Below are 6,204 nucleotides of genomic sequence, written 5' to 3' on the forward strand. Positions count from 1 at the left end.
TTCAATATAAAGTAAAATTGATTAATATGAAATATAGCCTTATCGGCCAGTTATATTTTTCTTCTAGAAACCTTACACCCTTTTTTATCTTGCACTCTGCCTGTTGACACTTTTTGTTTTCCACAATATTGCCATGATTGTGTCTTCTGTGTTATTACGAACTTCTAAAGTGATTTTTTTTGTGGTAGTTAAATATTCTAAATAAACTACAAACACAAAATATACACATTTATTTTGTCCTCACATTCTTTCTTGTAACTCCTCTCTCAGTCACACTCTTACCTGTAAGGCTCATTATGCAGCTCATTATGTGGGCCTTTGTCTTCTCAGGTGTGAATAATCAATATATTGTTTTCTGTGAGCGAGTAAACACGATGATTTTCACATAAATTTGAAGCAAAAACTCTAAACTACAAGATCCAGTTCTCAAAAGTCCTGTGAACCAATGCTCTATAGGTGTTTTATGGCCTTATTCATATTCTCACATATTATTGTAGTCCAGTTTGTACTGATTACAGTGATATTAGACTTTAGCCATTTATATCCTATCACCACAGGAGAGTAAGATGCCAACATAGCTGACATCATCATCGTCATTGAGGGAACTGAGGTACTGTCGGGATGCAAGAATCTCACAAATGCCTGCCTTCTGCTCATGGGCTTCATTTACTCCCTGAATTTAAGCTATCCTTCAAAGCTAAGAAAGACATCTGAATTGTTTCAGATAATCTTTCTTGGACTGGATGCTTTTCTCCAAAAGTTAGCTCTTTGCAGAGAAAGCTATTAATAAAAGTCTGCTAGCTGTCCATTTTGTTTGGTACTCAAACTGTTTGTATTTGCTAATTGTTTTGCAAGTGAGAATGTCCTCAAAAAAGTATAAAAGATAAATATGAGCAAAGTTTGTACTGTACTGTTTCACATGGACTGTTTGTCCATTTGTTTTATCATTTCTTCTGTTTAATTGTTTTTCAGGAGTTTAATAAAAGTACTAAAGGAAATAAAAGTACTCAAGGAAAATGTATGTCAGTGTTTTATTATTGAAGACATCAGTTATAATACATCACAAATTATGTTAGGTAATGTTTAAAGAATATTTAAAGTAAAGATTACTCAGGATAACTAAAAAAGATAACTAGACCTCTTGTGTAAAAAAAATGCAATAAATCATAATTTATTTATAAGCATTACTTAAGGAATATTTACAAACAAAGAGTCAATAAAATTAACTGGGAATTCCTAAGTAAACTTAAAAATGTCTAATTAAACCTACTAATAATTATGTTTAAGCTTTTACTTGGCAAATGTTTGTAACTTTACTAGCCTTTTCTGAGTGAAAAAACTTTCCAAGCTAGTAGATCCCACTCTAATTTTTTTACTCTGTGTGTGTGTGTGTGTGTGTGTGTGTGTGTGTGTGTGTGTGTGTGTGTGTGTGTGTGTGTGTGTGTATCTGCGTCACTGCCATTTCCCCCCTCTGCAGTGTAAGCTGTAATGGAAGTGGAAGACAGCAGTTCCATTTTGTGACGAGTGAAAACAAAGATTTCAGGAAAACACAGTGAGTATCTAAAGCTCTAATATATAAACACACTGAAGTGACACTAGATGCAGAAGAGTCATCGGAGTCTCAGGCGTCATCGGGCATCGAGGCAGGATACACCCATCCAGGGTGTATCCTGCCTCGATGCCCGATGACGCCTAGGCACAGGCTCCCCGTGGCCCGAGTAGTTCGGATAAGCGGTAGAAAATGAGTGAGTGAGTGAGCAATAAATACACACCCAGTCTCATGGGAACCCATCCAAACACTCACTAGTTAACACAGGAACTTTGCTTTAAGGCGTTTCCCATCTGCAGTTGATAAACACGGATACGCGTTTTGTGGCATAATCTCCTCATCAGACCGAAAAGAATTAATTACACTTACAGTTTTGATCGTACAGATAAGAGCAATACATCAATCGAAAGGGTTTACTTTTATTTGTATACACACATAATAACAACAAAACACTGTGATTTTGTAGAATAAAGAAAATAAACAGAGTGCGCTCTCTGCCATCTCGGTCATCACCACTCTTCACGGACACATAAATAAAACAACCCGAATATCAGCGAATACTTGCCTCAAAGACAAGATAAATATATGCATAAAAAGCTTGAAATCTCTACTTTTAAATAAACAAATTCAAAGCCGAAAACAAATAATCTATTTTTACGTAATCCGTAAGAAAGTAAGGAGTGGTCCGGTTTCTCCTGTTTCGCCTAAGTATAGCTAATGTGTTCCCGCCTCCCTCTGAGCGCGCTGTTCATATGGGAATGAACTGAGGTGATTCAGGTAATCACGTACACGCCCCCGAGAAATGGCATAAAACGTCAATCTTCATCGTAGAATTACTTACTTTTTTTTTTATATCTAAATTTAGATGTTTCCAAACAGGCTATTAGACTAAAATCAGCTTTTCAATATAAAGTAAAATTGATTAATATGAAATATAGCCTTATCGGCCAGTTATATTTTTCTTCTAGAAACCTTACACCCTTTTTTATCTTGCACTCTGCCTGTTGACACTTTTTGTTTTCCACAATATTGCCATGATTGTGTCTTCTGTGTTATTACGAACTTCTAAAGTGATTTTTTTTGTGGTAGTTAAATATTCTAAATAAACTACAAACACAAAATATACACATTTATTTTGTCCTCACATTCTTTCTTGTAACTCCTCTCTCAGTCACACTCTTACCTGTAAGGCTCATTATGCAGCTCATTATGTGGGCCTTTGTCTTCTCAGGTGTGAATAATCAATATATTGTTTTCTGTGAGCGAGTAAACACGATGATTTTCACATAATTTTGAAGCAAAAACTCTAAACTACAAGATCCAGTTCTCAAAAGTCCTGTGAACCAATGCTCTATAGGTGTTTTATGGCCTTATTCATATTCTCACATATTATTGTAGTCCAGTTTGTACTGATTACAGTGATATTAGACTTTAGCCATTTATATCCTATCACCACAGGAGAGTAAGATGCCAACATAGCTGACATCATCATCGTCATTGAGGGAACTGAGGTACTGTCGGGATGCAAGAATCTCACAAATGCCTGCCTTCTGCTCATGGGCTTCATTTACTCCCTGAATTTAAGCTATCCTTCAAAGCTAAGAAAGACATCTGAATTGTTTCAGATAATCTTTCTTGGACTGGATGCTTTTCTCCAAAAGTTAGCTCTTTGCAGAGAAAGCTATTAATAAAAGTCTGCTAGCTGTCCATTTTGTTTGGTACTCAAACTGTTTGTATTTGCTAATTGTTTTGCAAGTGAGAATGTCCTCAAAAAAGTATAAAAGATAAATATGAGCAAAGTTTGTACTGTACTGTTTCACATGGACTGTTTGTCCATTTGTTTTATCATTTCTTCTGTTTAATTGTTTTTCAGGAGTTTAATAAAAGTACTAAAGGAAATAAAAGTACTCAAGGAAAATGTATGTCAGTGTTTTATTATTGAAGACATCAGTTATAATACATCACAAATTATGTTAGGTAATGTTTAAAGAATATTTAAAGTAAAGATTACTCAGGATAACTAAAAAAGATAATTAGGCCTCTTGTGTAAAAAAATGCAATAAATCAATTTATTTATAAGCATTACTTAAGGAATATTTACAAACAAAGAGTCAATAAAATTAACTGGGAATCCCTAAGTAAACTTAAAAATGTCTAATTAAACCTACTAATAATTATGTTTAATCTTTTACAAATGTTTGTAACTTTACTAGCCTTTTCTGAGTGAAAAAACTTTCCAAGCTAGTAGATCCCACTCTAATTTTTTTACTCTGTGTGTGTGTGTGTGTGTGTGTGTGTGTGTGTGTGTGTGTGTGTGTGTGTGTGTGTGTGTGTGTGTGTGTGTCTGCGTCACTGCCATTTCCCCCCTCTGCAGTATAAACTGTAATGGAAGTGGAAGTCAGCAGTTCCATTTTGTGACGAGTGAAAACAAAGATTTCAGGAAAACACAGTGAGTATCTAAAGCTCTAATATATAAACACACTGAAGTGACACTAGATGCAGAAGAGTTTTGTGGGTTTGTACTGAAGCTTTAATGTACACAGGTCGTTTTATAACTTGATAGCGTGACTATTTCCTCTAAGTGAACTCTGTGCTGTTTAATTTAACACACCGATGTTGGAGTGAAGTAAACGTGTGTCCTGCTGTAATCTGGAGAAGGAGACATGACCTCCAACATGAGTGTGTCTGGGAAACAGGACTTAAAGAAAAACAAGAGGTGACTTACTTTTACATTCACCAGCAATAAATACACACCCAGTCTCATGGGAACCCATCTAAACACTCACTAGTTAACACAGGAACTTTGCTTTAAGGTGTTTCCCATTTGGAGATGATAAACACGGATACGCGTTCTCTGTCATCTCCATCTCGGTCACCACTCTTCACAGGCAGATAAATAAAACAACCCGAATCTCAGCGAATACTTGCCTCAAAGACAAGATAAATATATGCATAAAAAGCTTGAAATGTCTACTTTTAAATAAACAAATTCAAAGTCGAAAACAAATAATCTATTTTTATGTAATCTGTAAGAAAGTAAGGAGTGGTCCGGTTTCTCCTGTTTCGCCTAAGTATAGCTAATGTGTTCCCGCCTCCCTCTGAGCGCGCTGTTCATATGGGAATGAACTGAGGTGATTCAGGTAATCACGTACACGCCCCCGAGAAATGGCATAAAACGTCAATCTTCATCGTAGAATTACTTACTTTTTTTTTTATATCTAAATTTAGATGTTTCCAAACAGACTATTAGACTAAAATCAGCTTTTCAATATAAAGTAAAATTGATTAATATGAAATATAGCCTTATCGGCCAGTTATATTTTTCTTCTAGAAACCTTACACCCTTTTTTATCTTGCACTCTGCCTGTTGACACTTTTTGTTTTCCACAATATTGCCATGATTGTGTCTTCTGTGTTATTACGAACTTCTAAAGTGATTTTTTTTGTGGTAGTTAAATATTCTAAATAAACTACAAACACAAAATATACACATTTATTTTGTCCTCACATTCTTTCTTGTAACTCCTCTCTCAGTCACACTCTTACCTGTAAGGCTCATTATGCAGCTCATTATGTGGGCCTTTGTCTTCTCAGGTGTGAATAATCAATATATTGTTTTCTGTGAGCGAGTAAACACGATGATTTTCACATAATTTTGAAGCAAAAACTCTAAACTACAAGATCCAGTTCTCAAAAGTCCTGTGAACCAATGCTCTATAGGTGTTTTATGGCCTTATTCATATTCTCACATATTATTGTAGTCCAGTTTGTACTGATTACAGTGATATTAGACTTTAGCCATTTATATCCTATCACCACAGGAGAGTAAGATGCCAACATAGCTGACATCATCATCGTCATTGAGGGAACTGAGGTACTGTCGGGATGCAAGAATCTCACAAATGCCTGCCTTCTGCTCATGGGCTTCATTTACTCCCTGAATTTAAGCTATCCTTCAAAGCTAAGAAAGACATCTGAATTGTTTCAGATAATCTTTCTTGGACTGGATGCTTTTCTCCAAAAGTTAGCTCTTTGCAGAGAAAGCTATTAATAAAAGTCTGCTAGCTGTCCATTTTGTTTGGTACTCAAACTGTTTGTATTTGCTAATTGTTTTGCAAGTGAGAATGTCCTCAAAAAAGTATAAAAGATAAATATGAGCAAAGTTTGTACTGTACTGTTTCACATGGACTGTTTGTCCATTTGTTTTATCATTTCTTCTGTTTAATTGTTTTTCAGGAGTTTAATAAAAGTACTAAAGGAAATAAAAGTACTCAAGGAAAATGTATGTCAGTGTTTTATTATTGAAGACATCAGTTATAATACATCACAAATTATGTTAGGTAATGTTTAAAGAATATTTAAAGTAAAGATTACTCAGGATAACTAAAAAAGATAATTAGGCCTCTTGTGTAAAAAAATGCAATAAATCAATTTATTTATAAGCATTACTTAAGGAATATTTACAAACAAAGAGTCAATAAAATTAACTGGGAATCCCTAAGTAAACTTAAAAATGTCTAATTAAACCTACTAATAATTATGTTTAATCTTTTACAAATGTTTGTAACTTTACTAGCCTTTTCTGAGTGAAAAAACTTTCCAAGCTAGTAGATCCCACTCTAATTTTTTTACTCTGTGTGTGTGTGTGTGTGTGT

The sequence above is a fragment of the Tachysurus fulvidraco genome, chromosome 16, assembly GCF_022655615.1.
Source record: "Tachysurus fulvidraco isolate hzauxx_2018 chromosome 16, HZAU_PFXX_2.0, whole genome shotgun sequence".
Classification (NCBI taxonomy): Eukaryota; Metazoa; Chordata; class Actinopteri; order Siluriformes; family Bagridae; genus Tachysurus; species Tachysurus fulvidraco.